Source organism: Lipotes vexillifer, unplaced genomic scaffold (assembly GCF_000442215.2).
Source record: "Lipotes vexillifer unplaced genomic scaffold, Lipotes_vexillifer_v1.1 scaffold1168, whole genome shotgun sequence".
NCBI lineage: Eukaryota > Metazoa > Chordata > Mammalia > Artiodactyla > Lipotidae > Lipotes > Lipotes vexillifer.
Window position 1 is genome coordinate 557,059 of NW_006799230.1, and position 21,876 is coordinate 578,934.

General features: G+C 35.5%; 1 protein-coding gene across 1 annotated transcript in view; it reads left to right on the forward strand.

The window, feature by feature from the left end:
• Positions 1–13,468: 13,468 nt before the first annotated feature.
• The window catches only part of TFPI (tissue factor pathway inhibitor), a 65,629-nt gene continuing 57,221 nt past the window's right edge, over positions 13,469–21,876 (forward strand). The window contains exon 1 of the mRNA XM_007471518.1: positions 13,469–13,599. The gene's annotated coding sequence lies outside the window, so the exon portion shown is untranslated. The remainder of the gene's footprint in view (positions 13,600–21,876) is intronic.

Consider the following 21,876-nt stretch of genomic DNA (forward strand, 5'->3'; position numbering starts at 1 on the left):
ATGTGTGTGTGCTTTGTGCATGCACACATGTGCTCATGTGTATCTGTTGGCATTTGTCTGGAAACAGCAACTATAGAAACAACTTACCAATGCAATAGACAAGTTCTCATTATGGAAGGAGCTGCTGGTGCTTTGGCAACAGTTCTACTATTGATAATTTACATTAGAGTCTCTTTTGACAGCTCTCTCAATGATTTTCAACCCATTTAGAACACTGTAAAAATATACTTATTATTATTATTATTATTTTTTATTTTTTTGCGGTACACGGGCCTCTCACTGTTGTGGCCTCTCCTGTTGCAGAGCACCCGCTCTGGACGCACAGGCTCAGCGGCCATGGCTCACGGGCCCAGCCGCTCCGCGGCATGTGGGACCTTCCCGGACCAGGGCACGAACCCGTGTCCCCTGCATCAGCAGGCGGACTCTCAACCACTGCGCCACCAGGGAAGCCCCTATACTTATTATTTTTAAACCACTTTATTATGATGTGATTGACACACAAAAAGCTGCGTATTTAATTTCACATCTGAAACAATCACTACAATCTATGCCACAAACATATCCATCACTTCCAAAAGTTTGTTACCCTCCTTATTATTATTATTATATTATTTCTCTTTTTGTGATAAGAACACTTAACATAAGATCTATCCTCAACAAAATTTTAAGTATACTATACAGTATTGTTAACTATAGACACTATGCTGTAAAATAGATCGTAGGTTCTGTTTGCTTTAACTCAACCATGATCCATACAACTTAGAAAAAAGGTATAATATAGATAAAGAAAAGATTGCTAGTGGGGAACAGAAAATTTGATGACATGCTATCTGGCAGTCTCCTTTTTCTCCCCAAACAAAATAAAATTTTTTACTGAGAGTAAAGAGTAAAGTGTTGGGAGTAGGGACTTGCGGAATATAAATATTTTATTTTGCATTGGTGTTCAAAAACTTGCCTTTGTAGTTGTCCTCATAGTTGTCCTCTTGTTTTCAAGGGAAAATGTAAATTCATGAACTAGTGGAATTCAACTGAAATATTCTGATTGAGGCAATGCATAGAATGACACAAAAAATTTTGGCTAGAAATTTCTCGAGTGCTGAATAAAAATATAACTTTTCTGATACAATATATTGCTGTGTTTACAGTATAGAATGAGAATACCCCAGGGCTGGTGGGGAAAAAGCAAGCAAGGAAATGGAGATAGTAGGCTGATCTTGTGGCTGTGGCTGGGCACTGAGTTTAGTTTTACATGCCCATGGCGACAAGAAATAAGTTTTGAATCTATATGAACGGGAAGTTAGAACTGAGGCACCTACAAATAATTGACATATGCAAAGAGTTACACAATTACTGAAAAGGAAGACTATGGCAACATCTATCCACCTGCACAAGTAGATCATAGGAACATTTTCCTGGGATTAAAGCAGGAAAACAAGTTTCCCTCAATTACTTAAATCAATGAGCATGCTCCTTAAGTGAGTTTGTGATCAAATTTGCACAACTCTAATGGTTTTAAAATGCCTGTAGGAGTGAAAAAAAGAAGCTTAAAAATAGGTGAAACCAGCACCATCATGGATTTTTTGGCAGGTTTTGCACTACACAATGGTGCCACTTTCAAGGAGAGTGAGTCATATCCTTGACATCATAGATTGTATTTTTCTATAACAATTTTCCAGTAATGACAGTAAGTTGTATTGTTCTAATAAACTTAATGCATTATGACAATTTTATGGAATAAAATACAACAAGAAAAGGTGACAAAAAGTTCCCAGGTGGGATAATAGCAGTCATTTGGGATATCTGGCATATGCACATGCACAATTTCTCTGAAAAGATACACAATCCAAGACAAGATTCTCACAGACAACCTCACTGTGAAGGTGAGGACATTTCCAAAATTGTTAGCATCATAAATGATCACTAGCAGCCATAGCCACCAGGATGATTAAAGACCTAAAAACTTCAAAAAAAAAAAAAAGAAAAAAATACAAAAGAAAAATGACCAGAAAATAAGTATGTATAAAGTTATTAAAGACAAACAAGCAACTAAAAGCATAAATCAAAAAAACACCAAATTATGAAAAAAGGCAGAACTGAAAGAAAATCAAGTAGAACTTATAAAATTAAAGTACAGTCACTGCAATTAAAACTTAACTGAATCATAGATAACTAATAAGAACGTACTGTATAAAAATAAATAAATAAAATTCAAAAATATATATAAATAAAATAAATTAATTGAATCAACTGAAAGCAGATTAGGCACAGGGAGCTTTGGTAAATTGAATACGAGACCTTGAGACATAACCCAGAATGCAGCACAGGGAGATAAATGACCTTTACTTCCTATTCCATGAGAAAATAAAAGCTTCTTCCATATACACCCACCACCCTATCTACCCGTGCTTTGCAACTGAACCCATATCCTCTCCAGGACCAGCTACATATTTGGGGGACACATTATAAAAAATTTATCAATTTCAAGGTGATGACAGCAGGGTATCAAACCAAGCACAGGACCCTTCTCAGTGCAATGCCCTGTGTGATCGCAGCAGTAGCACATCCATGAAGCCAGCCTTTAACCAGCCTTCACTTCTATTTCTGTGGATGAGCTGCCTGTCTCCTAGCTAAGGTCAGTACATCCACCAGATCACTAAAGTCCAGCTCCCTTAACTGTTCAAGCTTAATCTTTCCAAATTAATTTATTGATTTAGTGCAATACCAGTTAATATTAATTTTTTCAAAGAAATGGGCACACCAGATATTAAACTTTATATGGAAGATATAAAGGGAAAAATAGCTGAAGAACTTTGAGATGTTTGAAACAGAAGACAAAGATGATGATTTCAAAGATAAAGATTTAAATGTAAAAATTTAGAGAAAACATAGAATAATATATTCATCATATTATGGTAGTAGAGTTTTTAAAATAAAAATTTTAAAGCATAAGCCATGAAGGAAAAGATTGATATATTTACCTACTTCAATATTAATTCTTATATGACAAAAAATTCTCTAAACAAACTAAAAAGACAAGACACATATTTGGAGAAGGAATCTCCATTCCATATAACCAAGAGGATTTTTTTTCAGAACCTATAAGAAACAGCTCTTATTTAAACAAGAAGAAGGCAGAACAGAAAATCAAATATTTTAAATGGTCAAAGGATATGATCAGGCATTTCTCAGAAGAGTAAACCAATAAACATGAACACTTTCTCACAAAAAATCTAATAAATAAAATCAAATCTACAATAAGACATCTTTTCTTACATATCAGTTAGGCAAAATTTAAAATTCAGACAACACTTTTGGCAAGCATTTGGAGACATAAGTACTCTTATATAGTGCTCTGGTGAGACTACTTTGTAGAGCAGTTTAACAATACCTTGTGTAATTAAAAAACTGCTTATTCTACAAGCCAGCAATTCCAGTCTTCCATATCTACCCTGAAGATATGCTTACATTTATACAAGGTATCATATTTAAGAATGTTCACTGAAGCAAAAACAAGTGCAAGCAAGCTAATCAATCTACTACTCCTCAGCAGAGGAATGGAAAAAATTAATTGTATGTTTTAATAAATGGAATACTATACCATAGGTAAAGCAAAAGAAGTAGATCCACACATATGACCATATATACATTTCAGAAATGTAATGATGTGTGAAAAAGAGAGGTCCAAAAGAATAAGTTGAGTATAATACTATTTACTCACATTAAAAAGGGAGCAACTGTGTAAATTATTTGTGTAAATATCATATATAGCAATGTACAACATCATAAATGGGAAAAATTCACCCAACTTCAGGATATTGACCACTTCTAAAGAGGCAGAGAGGCTATAAAATGGACTGGAGTTAAGGCTGTTTCAGAGTAAGGTAAGTCTGGGTCCTTATTGATTAGAAGTAGTAAAACTATCCACAAAGCATGAATAGAACAAGTATCAGCAGAAATGTCCCAAGATGAGAAACAGCCCCATAACCCATGTGCCATAAAGGAATGTTAATACTCACCAAAGATTATTTCCACGCTTAGCGACATATAGGTAATTTAGCCTGAACTACCATGCTGAAGTAAACGCATTACTCAGTTGTCATCCATTCTTGTGGAAGCAAAGGTACACTCCCTGACTTTAAGATAAACATGAAAAATCTAGATCAACCTTGTCATTTATGAGTTTCATCTCAAATTTTTGTGAGAGAATGAAAATCACGTATTGTCTTTATGACTTCATTATTTAGTCTGACTTTGGTTATAATGATTGTCACCTGGGTTTTGAATGACTTCCACCTCAAAAGAGAGAAAAATTACTGTTGCCAAAAATGTAGAAATAGATATTCTTCTCAGTCCAGGTGGGTTTTTGGCAGGCACCCCACTTTCTGAGCTGTCTAATGAATCACTAATATATGGATCTGACACAATTCTAATAGAACTCACAAAAAAATCATGCCTTGAAAATACCTTTTGCTGAATTGATTTTGCTGTTACTGGAACTGAATTTGCAACTACAGTATTTCTAATTAACCTTACTTTTCTGTGTGTGCAAAATGGGCAGCAGCTGTTTATCACTATGTCTCCACGGAGATATAAAGGCTATGGTTTTGTGACTGCTTATTTTACATGTTACAGTACCAATTAATCAAGCTTATTCTGCTTACTTTCTGGAATACCTTTCCAACCTGAAACAAAAATCAGTTTAAATTTTTATTTTCTTTCTTTCTTATTTAAATTCTACTTAAATTTTGAGGATACTGTTGGCTACATTGACATTTTTCTATTATTCTTCTGCTTTCTTTTGCCCTCTAAACATTTACCCCAAGGCCAGACCTTTCTTCCAAGTCTTTTGATGAATCCTTCTGCAGTTATGACTTTCTCCCTCCAAAATCACATGTTAATTCAGCAAAATTTGTCATGCCAATGAGGAAAATTGAGAAAGTTAGTGTGTGCCACTAAGAGGGCAAAAGTAATATCACATGCCTGAATATGTTAAATATGTCCCCTGACCCTTTTGATGAAAAGTGTACTAAAATGTAAGTTCCAAGAAAACGGGAATGTTTATCTGGTTTGTTTACTGCAGTAGTCCCAATAGTGGCATGTAGTAGGTGGTCAATAAATAGTAAATGAATGATTCAGAAAATGCTCTGTTTGTATTATAGTAAAGTGAAAGGCAGCAAGGCATAATGATGAAGATGTGTTAAATATTAAAAGTTATTAATCAAGTTAGAAAAGTACTACAAAAAATATTTTCTATCTTACTTAGACAAATATACTTCATAAAGATGAAATTGTAAGATATGTAAGATATGTAAAGCTATAAATTTTATATGGCTGAAAGCTGACAAAATTGTAAGACATCTCAATTGAGTTATTATTGTGCATATTTGAATATTAGGTTAATTGGTGAGTGCTGCTTGGATGAATAATAAACTAAATACATACATAATTTATGAGTATTTGTATAGTTATTCCATACCATTGATCTTTCTTGCCTTCATTTCAGCACAATTAATAATTATGTGATAATCAAGATTATAATTTTCCTCTACTGCAATTTGAAATAATTTGTCCAAAATGTAAATTAAAGTATTAAAAAATTTATTTTAAAAGTTTTTTCTTCTAAAGCAATCAAAATTATTTATTAAAATACAAATGCCACATGAAAAGTTTTAACTAATATCAAAATTTAAAGTAAAAATTCACATGACTGAAATTTTAATATAATGTTTGAAAATATGTTTGTATTATGACATGTAAATAAGAAAAAACTGTCAGCAGTTCTGGTGTTCAGTGTTCATCTAACTGCCAATGAAAAGAATTATTATTTTACTCTACATGTTATGTATACACTTACACATGAAAAAGTTCAGAGTTACATCAATTGTTTAATATACCAAACCATTCCACATTCCAAGAGCAACTACTACAGATAGCTCCCTAATTTGTGTATTCTTCCAGAAAGAGGAATTAAAATTAAATAAGAAGCCAGGAAATGGACACTCAGCACTCTTGGGAAAATAACACTTAGCATCTAAGATCTACTCTTCTTGCTACCTGAGAGAAAGGATGTGACAAGGTAATTATTTTGATTTTGTATTTTTGCTGAGCATTTCTGCCACTCAATCCTATCTGTACACAGAAGCAGAAAAACTGGGTAGCTTACAATGGAGAAGGCTGCAGACAACACCTTGAGGAAGTGATCAAAGTTAACATCTGTCATCAGTAATGAGACAAACCCAAATAAAGTGTCCCCTGATGAAATGAAATGAGAACAAAACAGCTTCACTTGTGTAAAAGTCCAAGAAGAGATACACAATCTAAATTAATTACAAGAAATGTCAGGTAATCCTAAATAAGGACATTCTAAATTTGTCTGTAATCCTCAAAACTGTCAATAAAAGGAAGTCATATTAAAAAAATGAGTTATATCTCTGCAAAGTAATATGGAATAAACTCTAAAATATGTTTTACATTTGTAAAAAGTCAGAGAACAGTACTTCAATTTTGAAACACACACACACACACACACACACACACACACACACACACACACACACACATAATTTCCAGAATGAGAAAGAAACAGTTAATAGTGGCAACCTCTAGGAGTGGAATCTAGATGGAGAGTGAGAGAAAGATGTTTATATTTTTCTTCTCACTTTTATTTATTTATTTAATTAATTTATTTATTTTTTGCGGTATGGGGGCCTCTCACTGTTGTAGCCTCTCCCGTTGCGGAGCACAGGCTCCAGACGCGCAGGCTCAGTGGCCATGGCTCACGGGCCCAGCCGCTCCGCAGCATGTGGGATCTTCCCGGACCGGGGCACGAACCCGTGTGCCCTGCATCGGAAGGCAGACTCTCAACCACTGAGCCACCAGGGAAGCCCTGCATGGTTTATTTTTAACCTGAACAAACATCTTTCAATTTTTAAAATAAAATAATTTCTTTGATTCCTTTGACTATTGTAAACTTTGTTTTTGACTCAGAAAATGGAAAATATTCTCAGGCAAAAAAATTTACTGTTTTTAACTTAGTCAACACAAGACTGATGGTAGGGGACTTCCCTGTTGGGTCAGTGGTAAAGAATCCGCCTTCTAATGCACTGGACGTGAGTTCAATCCCTGATCGCGGAACTAAGATCCCACATGCTGCTGGGCAACTAAGCCCGCGTGCCACAACTACTGAGCTGCATGCTTCTAGAGAGCCCACGTGCAGCAAAATACAAAGCCCCCGCGTTCTGGAACCCACGCTCCACAACTAGAGAGAAACCTACATACCACAATGAAGAGCCCACGCACCGCAACGAAAAGGATCCTGCATGCCTCAACGAAGATCACAGCATGCCACTACTAAGACCCAAGCAGCCCAAAAAAAAAAAAAAAAAAGACATGGTAGGTCATGACACCCAGGGACTCATCCTGCCCTTGTCATTTTAAAAGCTATGGCTGTTTGGACAAGGCACTTCCATTCTCTGGGATTTAATTATTCATCTTGTTGATGAGATTTGTTATAACTCTAACTTTAAATACTGTCAAAATATAAATTAAGATTTATATAACATTCTGCCAACAGAGGGCAGTAATTTATCACAAATAGTTCCGAAGAGTTTCTCTGAGCAAGAAATGAATCCTTTTCATACAATTTAAAGGAAAATAGTAACCAGAGTACCACCGTTTTCCTCGCTGTTCCTGAAAATTTGGATCGCATTCCAATTTCTAGAGCCCGTGCTCCACAACAAGAGAAGCCACCGCAATGAGAAGCCCGCGCACCACAACGAAGAGTAGCTCCTTCTCGCCACCAACTAGAGAAAGCCCACACGCAGCAACAAAGACCCAACGCAGTCAAAAATAAATAAATAAATAAGTTAATTTTTAGAAAAGTGTTGTTGAGGGCGTTGGTATGTGGGTATTATCAGACTGTGAAGTTCAAGTGGCTAGAAACTGATAGAAAAATATAATTTTTCTGTGTGTGTGTGGTACGCGGGCCTCTCACTGTTGTGGCCTCTCCCGTTGCGGAGCACAGGCTCCGGACGAGCAGGCTCCGCGGCCATGGCTCACGGGCCTAGCCACTCTGCGGCATGTGGGATCTTCCCGGACCGGGTCACGAACCCGCGTCCCCTGCATCGGCAGGCAGACTCTCAACCACTGCGCCACCAGGGAAGCCCTAAAAGTATAATTTTTAACCGTGAAATTTTATTCTAAAAATTTTAAGAAATTAATCAAGATGGTAATAAATAGTTTGTCTTTAAATTTCAGATAATGAATAATTGATGAAAACCTCCACAAGATAAACTAATACATTTTTTTATAAACTAGAAAGAAGAAATAAACTCTCACATGCAGCTCCTGGAATAACTTCTTTCTAAGCAGCTTTAAAAGGAGATATTTTAAAAGGTGAGACATTCTTTTGTTTGCTGTAATCCTAATTCACTAAGTAAGAATTGTTATCATTAGCAGCATTCAGTTTATGGCACTAAAATTAAAGTTCCAAGAAGACAGAGTTGTATCTGTCATGTTCTTTGCTGTCTCCTTAAATCCTAGAACAGTGTTTGTCATACAGCTGGTGCTTAATAAATATGTCTGTGTGGTATATTTATATGCTATCTTATTTTATACTTTGAAGTTTTCCCTAAGAAATTTGTAAAGTAAAAATATTTAATAAAAATGTATAAACTTATGAGAAACAAGTTTTAAATTTCTAAAACAAAATTTATCTGTTAACAGTATTTTTATGCTTCTTACCAAAACTCTACTCAACTCTGCCAAACAACCATTCTTGCTTTTGTAGTTGTGTCTTATTATCATTAGACAAAAGGAGACAGATAATCATAAAACCACCATCGTAGTGTGCCTTTTTTCCTTTTTTTTCAGAATTCCAAATGACACTGTATAATATTGTTTTTCTGAGTCCTCTTAGAAAATAGTGAAAATACAAATGTATATTTAACAAAGAGATATAAAAATAAAATATTTTGAATGGAAAATTATTATCCAAAAACCCAGCTGATATTACAATAAAGGAGAAAATGAGATGGTAGTTGGTGTCCTATACTTTGAAATTCTGGACAGGATCACATTATCTAATCAGCAAGGATTTCTGAGGGCAAAATCTACCAAGGGATTAACTCCCTAAATCTAAAACAATAGGAATGGGGATATAAGTATAATCCTCTCTGAGGCAAACTTTCCTTAGCATTCCTAATCAATAAGAGAGGTGATTTATGGTATAAGTAACTACCCCTCAAACACAGTGAATAAAAAGTAGTAAATTAAAATGTGCATGTTGGTAGTAGAGACTGGAATAAAACTTACCTATCCTTACAAGCAATCTTTCTGGGAGGTTCAGAATGAAAGTATGTGCTGTGAGAAGATAGACTTTTCATGCAATTTGCCAGTGTCTGTCCTGGCAGTATAGGTAAGCCAGTGGTTGGAAATAATTTTATTCTGTGGGCCTATCAAATTATTCAATGCGGTAATCTTAGAGTCACTGAGTCCTACTTTGGTTAAGGAAGGATAGTCTATCCTAGGGAATTGAGGGCTTGCTGCTATATCAACTTGAAGGAAATAAAGACCCAACTTTCCTGGTTTACACCGTGCTATAGTGACACACATGGGCATCATACATTATATCTTCTTTAATATAGTACCAGTAATAATACTTAAGATAGACACTTCCATAAAAATGAGAATTAAAATAACACTAAAAGTAATAAACCTAGTTAAAATATTGTAGATGGGATTAATAGTACTAGTAATATAAATCAGAAGAATGATTAAGAATAATAGTATTACAAAATAATTAAAAGGACCGGAAAACTAAAAGCCTAAAACCAGTTTTAAATCTAGAAAATAAATAAAGCAAAGCAATTGACGTCTAGATTAAAGGATAAAACGCAAAGTTGTTGAAAGTATAAACTTCAAGTCTTGACATTCGAATGCAGAAGCAAGCAGGTAGAAACTATAGAAATTAAGATTACTCCCTTCCATTGTTATCTGAGATTGGACTTTCTTTGAAGGGAGTCTCCAGGCAGATTTCCTAAAGAAAGAGTATTTACTGAAACTCAGGTGAGCTCAGCAGTGGTTAATCTCCCTTAGGAACAGGACTGTCAATTTATTCTCAGCATTTTTGCTTCTCCTTTCCATGGTCTCTTCTCTCTTTGTTTGTGTTCACCCAACCAAGGGTGAAAAGGAACACAGGACACCAGGGGGACTGAGGGTATGGGGCCCAGGGTTACATAACATAATAATATATATGTGGCCAATATAACACATCTTTAAGGGAAGAAGGTAAGGGGGTAGGGAGTGTATTATTTATCTCTTCCTAAATTATGCTTGATAACGAACCATCCCAAAATCTACAGGGTTTTTATGAAGAAAGGATTTATTTTCAGTCCCCTTTGTGGGGCTTCTTTATTGTGATCCAGTTTTAAAGAGTAACCTTTATGTGGGACATGCACATCATCTGGCAGGAAAATGAAAAATATAGAATCATAAAACTCATGAACTTCTCATAAAGCTCATAAAAATCTGAAATGTTATTTGAATTGTGTGAGAGTTGGAAAGACAAAATTAACAGAGTATGATGAGAAATGAAAAGGAGAGTGTTTAGTATTAGGTGGGTACTTGGAACATCCAGATAATGATTAGATGCAAAGAACTTTAAGATACGATGGCACATAGTCAAGTTGTTGGTGAGAAAATCCTTTTATCCAAATAATTTAGACTTAGAGTTGTACACAATAGATAGGCAAACTAGTAATAAAACCTCAAAAAGGAGCTCATGCAAGCCTCAGGGAGAGAAAACCTGAGTCCACAGAGCCCTTAAGTGACAGCTTCAGGTTGTCTTACCTTAACAGTAGTTTACATCAATTTCCCACTTTCTCTTCAGCACAAGAATACCCAAGTGTGTGTAAATTACCTGGAAATAAAACAGTAAAAAGTCTTCACTGATGTCAAGTGCAACTTAAATATGAAATCAATGATCTTTGAGAAAATAATTTCAGCTCAGTTGTGGCTCTTTCAAATAGGGTTCTTTACATAGTAAGAAAAAGACATTTCTTAAATGACCTTAGGGGAAAAAAAGGGTTTATTACAAGGGTATATGTTCTTGAGTACTTAGAAAAATTTGAACTAGGCCTGGGAAGGACTGTTACTGTAGAGCTCAGGCATCACTTTCTTATCACTCATCTCATCTCTCAGTCTTGCTCTTGCTTTCATTCCTTCCCTGTTTCTCTCTCAGAGGTTACACGCCCTCTTTCATTCATCCCTTTTACCATTCACTCTCAACTAGCTTTCTCCACATAATCATCTGGCGTACACCATTTTGGATGTCAGCACTTCCTCTATCTTGGGTTTTTAGTTAAGAGCCTGGCACTGTATACTTTTATCTATAGCTCTTAGTACAAGTTTCCAAAAAGGAAATCTGATTTGCTGAGCTTACTGCTACCTTAGTAGAGCCTGCAGATTGGCAAAAAAATGAATCAATGTCCACTGCAGTCCAAGAACAGGCAACTTTCCTCAACAATCTGAGCAAGAAGGGAACACTGAATGTGCTTGAGTTGCAACAGGTAATAGGGGGTAATAATTATGCAGCAAAGTTCCTGAACTAGGCCTGGGGAAGGAATGCTTTTAACTTTGTTAAAAATAAAGTTTCAACACACAGCAAAGTTTTGTTGTGGTATGAAATCCAGAACATGGTGAGAAAGAAACACGGAAGAGTATTTAAGTATCTGTGCTCTGAAGTCAGACTGCATGATTTGAATCAGAGCTCCACAAACTATACCTAACCTTCTTAAACCCATGAAATGGTGAAATGGTCATGCAGAGAGGGCTTTCTTCACAAGCTGGCTGTGAGAATTAAATGGGGTAATTTATGTGCCAGACACCTAGGGATTATTCAATAAATAGTAAAAACACACAAGAGGGAAAGTTACCCTGTAATAGGGAAGGACCTTTGTTACAAGGTAATCACTAAAGGGATGTTGCCTATAAGCTTAAATTATACATAATGGCCCATCTCTGGGAACCCTGCCTCCCAGGTAATGAGCATTAAACTAAAATACTTTTGTTTAGCTAACAAGAAAACATCCCGACTAGGCCCACCTGTGAATGACTGCAGAGAGGAAGAAATTAACACAGCCTCTCCAGAGGCTGATGGGAACCAGGAAAGGTTCGACTTTTCTCCCTCCCCTTTAGTATAAAAGAAGCCTGAATTCTAACTCAGGCAAGATGGTTCATTGGTACAGGAGTCCACCATCTTCTCGGCCTGCTGGCTTTCTGAATAAAGTCGCTATTCCTTGCCCCAACAGCCCATCTCTTGATTTATTGGCCTGTCCTGGGTCCAGCAGTATGAGTCTGGACTCGGTAACAACCCCTTACCCAGAGGTCAAAGGAAGGAAGCAAGAAAAGCTGAAGACATGAAGACAATCAGAGATGGAAAAAACAAGAAACTGATGGATTTTCTGATCAAATGATTTCAGCCGTCATGGCAAAGAAGATTCCGCCATCTTACGAAATCTCTAGTGATCTTAGCCTGATATGGCCATAATTCCATTACTGAAATACTAAGGGTTAACTTCAGCGATAGTGACCTAGAGCAGAGCAAAGTGAGTGATGCCTTTAAATATTTACATATCATGTAAAATAATAATTATGATATAAACAACAGCAATAAACCTTTATTGAAGGTTTCCTACGTATGACTAAGTGCTTTATATGTATATATTATATGTATTAATCCATTTACTACTTATATCAAACTTAGAAACTTTTATCATTATTTTAGGGAAAAAGAAACTGGGGCACAGAGAGTTTAAATAATTGACCAAAACTGCAAAGTTAGTAAGTAGCTGAGGCAGGGTTTACAGCCTGACATTCTGCAACAGGCAATACATTGCATTGCCTCTCTAATCAAAGGGAATTTCAATAGCCCTCAGGTGTTTTTCATAAATATATTGACAACGTGGATGAAATAATTTGAAGAAAAAATAAACTGCAAAAAGAAAAAAAAGGTTCACTTTATTAAGTAACTACATGATAACAAATATATTTTAAAAATATATAGCTCTGGGGGAAAAAAGTGGTTTTTTCTTTTTAACTGATTACAAAGAATCCTGGAAAGTAAAAGAAATAGTTATGCAAAAATAGTAATTCTGAAATCTTAGTGTAATAGTTATGCAAAAATAGTAATTCTGAAATCTTAGTGTAAGCTGATTCCTTTGTCTGTTTCCTTCATAATTGAAAAGGCTTTTGAATAATTTGGCAAAATTAGCCTAAAAAGAGTTGGAGTGACCTAAACAGGAAGCCTGGCTATTCCCAGCTGTGGGTGATCTCTGAGACCGGCTCTGAGGCTCCTCTTTGCTCCAACAGACGGGAGCGACATTGAGCTGGATAAAAGTCAAATTCTTACCTCGCCCTTTCACTGCTGGCAGGATCAGATTGCATTTCTTTCATTATTCTTCACTCCCCAGTTTCCTGATCTGTTTAAAAGAAGAAGTAGAAAAGATAAATCCTCTCTTCAATGCCTGGAAAGGAAAACAAAATGACCTCAACTCCGCTTTGAAAAAATCTTTCCAAGAACTTTCTTCAGAGATTTTACTCGTGAGTACTTGGCAATATACTTTCTAGCCCATGAGAAGTAACTTTTATTTCTTTTCCTTGGCGGGGGGCGGGGGGAACCAGGGTGCTGAGAGGCAAAGACTTGTAGGGGAGGACCATTGTCTGTAACCCTACAATGAAAATCGACCCTTCTCTGTAAACAAACTCATTGCAATGCTAAACTAAATTCTCAGCATTTTCCATTTAGTTTTAAGCAAATATATATGCAGTATAGGATTATGCTTTTAAGACCATGAATATAAAACGTTGGTGAGATGTAGCCTTGTTTATAATTTTCAGCTTGTAGTGGCAGTTCTTTACTAATTGTGTCTTTAATTGGAGTTTTCTGAAGATTTCTTTTTAACCTTTAAACATTATTTAGTAACATATAAAGAAATATAATAAAGAGACTGGCAGCCTTATGTTTAAAGAAACTTCTTTCATTGCCATTAATTGGTGATATTTAAAATAAGGTATAAACATTAGAATCCTTGTAGTCTAAATATTTCTTGCCAGCATTAACTAATCTCTCTAAGAAAATATTTTACAAGTCTCCAAAAACAAAAGCTCATATTCTAAATATACTAAAATAAGAATAGATAGGATTGCACTATATATAGTACAATTACGTAAATTAAAGCTATAGATTACATACCTATATGATGACCTGTCATATTCTTGTTGCTTATAAAACGATATTAAATTTAGCTTCTGGTAGTAAAGAAAGCACATAGTATAGAAGTACACAACCACAGCACAATAATGAAACAAAAAAAAATTAATTATGGAAAGCACTCGTTTGTATGAGTATTAATGGAAAAATGAGGGTCAAGAGCAGTGCTGTGCAAAAAAAAAAAAAGAAAAGATAAGTAACAGCCACACTGTGACTCAGTGCTCTGGAAATTAGTCACAAATGACTTTGTATAATTGTGATAACATTAAATACAAAGGGCAGAACCCAAGCAGGAAACATACAGCCCAGAGAGTCATATCTTATTATGTGTAAAAGCATAGTATTTACGTCAGAGGTGAAAAATTGTGTCAATTTTGAGATATTGCAAAGTTTTTTAACCTTTCATAAAACATTTTTAGGATTCTTTTATACTCATCATTCTAGTGCATGATTATTTCAAGACATAAATATATACTTAAACTGAAGGGTGAATAATCTCTGAAAATGTATTGGAGCATGAAATTTTAATTTGGGGCCTATGGGTTAATAAAATGGTATAAAATATCCTTAGGGATCAACAGAGTTGGAAAACTATTAATGTAAATACAGATAATTAACATTACAGATGTAAAAGTTTAAAATATTTACTTTTAACAATTTGAATGTTTATATTGGGAAGCAAATTTGTCTTCTTCAGGTAACTATACAGTCTCATTAGAGAGCTTTAATGGCATATATACTACTATTTGGTTCTGTTCTCTATTAGGTATGCTGACTTGTACAAGTTTTGTTTTCTGTTTTTAAAGGTGCAGTCTGATATCTTTAAGCATTTGTTTTATCTCCAATGACTAGATCAAAACCTCTTTGGGAAATGTGGTCCTGTTCAAATGGGTTATGCCATCAGGTAGTGCTTGCTGGTCTGATTGGTTGTCCATAACTCTAGGCTTCATTTGCTTATTGATTGTACAACTGTTTTGCCTAGAATCTTCTACTATAAACAGTATTGCTAAATTTAAAAATAATAATCTATGAAATAGAAAATTGTTTTTGTATTAAACTATAGTTTTCACTAACTTATTCCTTCCTAAGAATTAATTTCCTGATCTTAGTTATCTACATCATTCAAATTCAAAACATAATTGAGGGACTTCCCAGTTGGTGCAGTGGTTAAGAATCTGCCTGCCAATGCAAAGGACATGGGTTCCAGCCCTGGTCTGGGAAAATCTCACATGCCATGGTGCAACTAAGCCCATGCACCACAACTACTGAGGCTGTGCTCTAGAGCCTGCGAGCCACAACTACTGAGCCCACATGCCTAGAGGTGGTACTCCACAACAAGAGAAGCCACCACAATGAGAAGCCTGCGTACCGCAACGAAGAGTAGCCCCACACTCGCTGCAACTGGAGAGGGCCCGCGCACAGCAACAAAAACCCAACGGAGCCAAGAACAGATAAATAAAGTTATAAGAAAAAAAAAACCATTCAATGATAATGATAATTGGACAGATGACAAACTACTAGAGGAAAAAAGCCAAGCTGAAAAGGTTTTGTTTATTCCCAGAACACGTAGCAATCTAACCAAATAGTAGATATGCTATAGATTCTTTAGGAATTGTTGGCTTACTAAATTCACTGTCACAAAATTTTAATACAGATTTCAACTGAATCAAACATCTCTACTTAATAGAAGAAAAAAAAGTAAAATGAACATCCTTGCCAATAAAAAGGGAGGGTGGGACAGGAGAGACAATATGAAAAGGAAAGGGAAGTACTCAGAATAGGGTTTTCAAAAAAATCTTGTTTATTGCTATAAATTAAATAAGTAGAATAATATTGATTAAAATTAGTTAATTATATAAATTTATTTTTGATATGTAGACATGATCTAAAAATTGCATTACAGTCCAACTCATCTATTCTCAATAAAGGCTGTCTTTAGCCACCCTTTTCTTGTTTACCATTTAAAACATGTAACTCAGGAAACTTAATTTGCAGAGCTGTCTTTTTTAAAACAAAAAATACTTTTAAAAAAAGTATTTATTTATTTGGCTGCACCAGGTCTTAGTTGTGGCACGCAGGATCTTTGTTGTGCCGTGCAGGATCCTTAGTTGCAGCATGCAGGATCTAGTTCTCTGACCAGGGATCAAACCCGGGCCCCCTGCATTGGGAGCACAAAGTCTTACCACCAGGGAAGTCCCAAAACAAAAATACTTTTAAATGCATTATATTTTTTTTTATAGAAATATGCCAATACTATAATTATTTGATTGTTACCATCTGCATTCGGAGAAATCTGAATTCAAGACATGGAGTGACTATTGAAGTCCTTGTTTCTGGATATTAAATCTCACCAAAATGAAGAAAGGATGCAAGTGATTCCAGAGAGTTCTTTTTATGCTAGACATCCTCTCTTGGGTCTCTGAGATCCAGTGACTGCTTTCTTGGTGTGATGTATCATCTCTAGGAGCCCAGTCTTCCCATTACCCTTCTCTCCCTGTCTTCACTTCAAGTGGCAGGTGCTGTGTAGAAACAGAGCCTAGGATTCAGCTACCAATAGGATGAGGACACCCTAGTCATTTCCACTTCTTTTCAAAAGCAATAACAAAAAGCACTGGATGCATGTCAAATCTGCTATGTTCATCTCTCTTCAGGCCTTCCTTTGTGATTCTATGCTCTTTCATAGTTGGAACAACCATATTTTTAAATTATTTTAAAAAAAAGAGGTCCATGATCCATACTAGGAGTCCCAGTGCTGCAATATTTCTGTCTCACTTGCTCCACCTGATAGACCACAGGTGCCTGGGGAGACACAGACTTACTGCAAGAAATTCCTAAATCAAAATGTGATGGTAACATTCTCTCTAGACTGAATAAATATTACATGTTGTTGATTAGGCTATTTCAACATCAGGAATGTAAAAGTATCCATCAAGGGCTTCCCTGGTGGCACAGTGGTTGAGAGTCCGCCTGCCGATTCAGGGGACACGGGTTCGTGCCCCAGTCTGGGAAGATCCCACATGCGGCGGAGCGGCTGGGCCCGTGAGCCATGGCCACTGAGCCTGCGCATCCGGAGCCTGTGCTCCGCAATGGGAGAGGCCACAACAGGGAGAGGCCCACGTACCACAAAAAAACCAAAAAACAAAACAAAGTATCCATCAATACAGCACTGATATACTGTGGTGCTTTTATTACCAAGCATAGAGTGCCATTGACCCCCTTCAACTGTACCACACCCTCAATGCCACCACCACCCTGCTGCCAACCTCATTCTGTCTCTCCAATTCATGTTTCTTACCAACATCTATCCCATCCTTGAATCCTGTAATAATCCTGTAATCTAAACATCACCTCATTCCTTACTTCACAAGGCTTAGAAATGGAGTAAATCTCATAAATTGAGTGAGTCTCCAGAATATTGGTAATATTTTTAAAGTTCTTTTAGGAATAAACTTCAAAGTATCCCAGGAAATGAATCAAAATGATTATATCAAAATATCAAACGCTTACTCACTCTTCTATGTGCAACCAATTTCAAATATACTTGACAATAAAATGAATGACCTTCTGATTCATACTACATGAATGATTTTGAAAACATTATTCTAAGTGAAATAAGCCAGACACACACAAAAAAACAAATAGTATATAATTTCACTTACATGGGATATCTACAATAGGCAAATTCATAGAAAAAGAAAGTAGAATAGAGGTTACCAGAGTCTGGAGGAAGGGATAAATGGTGAGTTATTGCTTAATGGATACAAAGTTTCTGTTTGGGGTAATGAAAAATTTTGGAAATAGATAGTGGTGATGATTGCACAAAAATATAAATGTAATTAATGCCACTGAATTGTACACTTAAAAATAATTAAAATTGCAAATTTCATGGTATATCTATTTTACCACAATCAAAAATAATAAAAGAAAAATATTAATATTTTTAGTTTTTTTCTGTTTCAATTTACATAGTTTCTATCATTATATCTTCAAATTTACTTATCTTTTCTTCTATGTCCAATGTGTTTATAATCCCATCTAGTGTATTTTTCATCTCAAATAATGTTGTTTTCATCTCTAGAAACTCAGGTTGAGTCTCTATCTTCTTTTTCTAACACACTCAATATTTTCTCTAGATTCTTGAACATATGAGTGCAATTAAAACTTTGGTTTAAATTTTAGTTTAAAATTTAGTTAAATTTTAGTTTAAAATTTTAGTTTAGTTTATGAATGCAGTTAAAATTTTAGTTTAGTTTGTTAATTCTATTTTCTGTGTCATTTCTGTGTCGTTTGGATTCTTCTCATTATGTTATATTTTACTGTTTTTTGCAGACCTTATAATTTTTATCTGAATGCCTGATATTATGAATCTTACCTTCTTAAGTGCTGAGTATGTTGTATTCCTGTAAATAATATTAAGCTCTGTTCTGAGTTGCAGTTTAATTACTTGGAAACAATTTTGTATTTTGTTATCTCACTGTCAAGCTTTGTTAGACAGAATCAGAGAAATGTTTATTCTATGGTTAATTATTTTCCCAGTACTGAGAAAAAAACTTTCTGACTACTCTGCTTAATGCACCATGAATGGAGGTTTTTGCAATTTAGGGACAAGAAAATATTCACAGCTTTACATGTGTTCTAAGTGTTATTCCCCTCTAGTCCTTTAAGATGGTTCTTTACCCAAACTTGGGTACTTTTCTCTTGTATATGTACGATCAGTATTAGGCTGAAGACTTGAGGGCCATCTGAAGATTTCTGGATCTCTCTTTCTCTATAGCTCTCTACTCTGTTACTTAACCGTGCATTCTCTAGCTACCATGGCCTCTGCAGACAATGTTCTTTCTCCTAAACTCAGGGAGACCACTGGGCAATTCCACAACCTCCTCTTCCTGAATTTGAATGTGGAAACTCCCTTCAGTCAGTGTGCTGGAGGAAATCAGAATGTAGGGCTGAACTCTTGTTTCCCATCCTTATGGGATCACTGCTCTTCACTGACCAGTATTTAGTTAGCGGAAAAACATCATTTAATACATTTTGACTATTTTATTTTTTTAAGTTGTTTCAGGTGGGAGGATAAATCCAAAGTTAATCCATTGTGGCTGGAAGTAGAAGGGCTATTTTTCTTTAAATTTTTATTTTGTATTGGTGTATAGTTGATTTACAATGTTGTGTTAGTATCAGGTGTACAGCAAAGTGAATCAGTTACACATATACATATATCTATTCTTTTTCAGATTCTTTTCTCATATAGGTTATTACAGAGGACTGAGTAGAGTTCCTTGTGCTATACAGTAGGTCCTTGTTAATTATCTATTTTATATAGAGTAATGTGTATATGTAATCCCAAACTCCTAATTTATCCCTCCCTACAACCTTTCCCCTTTGGTAACCATAAATTTGTTTTCTAAGTTTGTAAGTCTGTTTCTGTTTTGTAAATAAGTTCATTTGTATCTCTTTTTTAGATTCCACATATAAGTGATATCATATGATATTTGTCTTTCTTTGTCTGACTTACTTCACTTGGTATGTTAATCTCTAGGCCCATCCATGTTGCTGCAAATGGCATTATTTCATTCTTTTTTTTAATGCTGAGTAGTATTCCATTATACATGTGTACCACATCTTCTTTATCCATTCATCTGTCGATGGACATTTAGGTTGCTTCCATGTTTTGGCTATTGTAAATAGTACTGGAAGCCTCTTCTGAAAGGATATGAATAAATGGGCATTCATGGATGGTCCTCAAAAACAGGTGTGAAAAAATATCTGAGCCATGTATTTGCTCTTTAGAAGGGAATGTATAGTTTTCCTCAGATCTCTCAGGAGCTTACATATCACCATGAAAATATATCTGAGGCATGATTGAATATCCAAGGAAAACAGTATATAGCATTGGGATCAAAAAAGAGTGTCAAGTAATAATATATCCTGAATAAGGCAAGATAAAGATTTCAAAGGCAGATAAACTTGACATAGGAGGGATAAGGGTGGGGTAGAGATGGGTAAGTTATCCTATGTATAAGAAATCTTGGAGAAAAGATCTTTTTTGAGAAGGCTTGGAAGAGATTAAATTATTTTAAGATCTTCAGTTCAATCATTACACTTTAATAAGCAGATTCAATTTTTAATATCTTTAAAGCTGAGCATTAACTATGTGCTTTTTATATATTAGAACTTATGCAGGGTACAAAAAGTGTACAATGTGATAATCTTTTAATAAATTTATTTTTATTTTTTTATTTACTTTTGGTTATGTTGGGTCTTCGTTGCTGTGTGTGGGCTTTCTCTAGTTGAGGTGAGTGGGGGCTACTCTTCATTGCAGTGCGCGGTCTTCTCATTGCGGTGGCTTCTCCTGTTGTGGAGCACAGGCTCTAGGCGTGTGGCCTTCAGTAGCTGTGGTGCGCAGGCTCAGTAGTTGTGGCTCACGGGCTCTAGAGTGCAGGCTCAGGAGTTGTGGCACACGGGCTTAGTTGCTCCATGGCATGTGGGATCTTCCCAGACCAGGGCTTGAACCTGTGTTCCCCGCATTGGCAGGCAGATTCCCAACCACTGCACCACCAGGGAAGCCCAATATGATAAATTTTAATCATTTATAAATTAACCTATTTGAATTTAAAGTAACTTAACACAAATAAAATCTCTGGTCTTCATTCTCAAAAAATTACAATCAGGGGAATTAAGTAGGGCATTTAACAAGAACATGCTATCTGCTTCCTGAGATTATGTGTTAGGTAGAATATGGATAGGAGAAAAAGGAATGGCAATTTAGAGAAACTAGCAGATATTTATAAAAATGTAAAATAATGAGCATTCAATGTGAGGAACCAAGAAAAAAAAACAACTATTTATTGGATGCTATGAGTAAAAAAGGAAATAGCACTAGTTTCCTTTCATTCTCTGAGTCCATAGTTCATTGTTTCATGAGTCTGACATTTTACAGTCTGAATGGAAGTGGCTGAAGATTAACATGTTAATGGTTCCTGGAGGACCATGACTTAGCTGCCTGGGGCCCCTGTTCCTTTACAGTGATGACTCAGAAAGTTGAACTCAGGATGTCATGGGTGTAGTCACCAACAGCTGCGGTTCCAATCTTGAACTAAGCTCAGTTGCTTTTCATTAGAGCACAATCAGAAATTCCTGGGTTTTTTACTTTCGGACTTACTTTACCCGCAGAATTACTCTCACTGAGGAGGGAGAAAATTGATCATTACTGGTTCAACACGTTTATTGTACTTAAGTATAAAAACTTTAGCTAATATTTGGAATCATAACATTTTCATAGTCAGAAACAAAGTTACCTGATTATTTATCTGACACCAGAATGTTATAAATATCTAGCCTCAGGTATATTGAGTATAAATTTTGCTTCTCTTTCTCTCAAGGAAATGACAGTATAGGAATATTTTGTGGGAACTTCCCATACATGGACTAACATTTTGCTCTCCTTTTCTCATACTACAACAGATACTATCAAAAGCAGGAAGTTGAGAAGTTTCCAATATATTTGTCTAAGCAGAGACAAAATCTAAGATGGCAACAGACTTTGAGGGGAAATGAGGAAGCAGACTTGACTTTATCTATTGATCTTTAAAATTAAAAAAGGTAAAATA